Genomic DNA, 536 nt, shown 5'->3' with positions numbered 1-536 from the left:
AGAGAGGATTTAATATTGAACTGTCTCGCAAGATCAACTTCTCCGTCAACAGATGATCCCCCTACTTCCCCTCGCCAATAAACTAATGTGGAAAATGATAAATCGGTTTTTCGGCCTGGAGGCTGAATTCCAAGATTTAGTTTTTTTGTTTTGTTGTTGTTGTTGTTGCCTAAAATTCAAAATGAGACGAAGTGATTTGAATGAAAATGATTTGAGATAACGAGAGTCGATGAGATGAAAGCTGTTTATCTGAAGCGGCTGCTGCTTCTCTTCTTCACTGTTTCATGGTTTTATCAAACCGACGAGGAGAATCAATCAGTTTGAAACGGAAATGAATCTCCACAACTTTGACGTTGCACTTGATGGGTAATAAGGGTCAAGGGTCAAGGGTCAGAGGTCAGGGGTCAGGGGTCAGAGGTCAGGGGGGAGTTATTGATCCATGTTGGACGACTGTAAACTGGAGCCCCCTTCACTCTGCTGGCTGTTAACATTTTACACACACACACACGCACACACACACACACACACACACACAC

Source organism: Embiotoca jacksoni, unplaced genomic scaffold (genome assembly GCF_022577435.1).
Source record: "Embiotoca jacksoni isolate LCO1_2020_lvr unplaced genomic scaffold, fEmbJac1.0.p SCAF_41, whole genome shotgun sequence".
NCBI classification, from domain to species: domain Eukaryota; kingdom Metazoa; phylum Chordata; class Actinopteri; family Embiotocidae; genus Embiotoca; species Embiotoca jacksoni.
The sequence above is the reverse complement of the archived record's forward strand: the minus strand, read 5'-3'. Positions refer to the sequence as shown.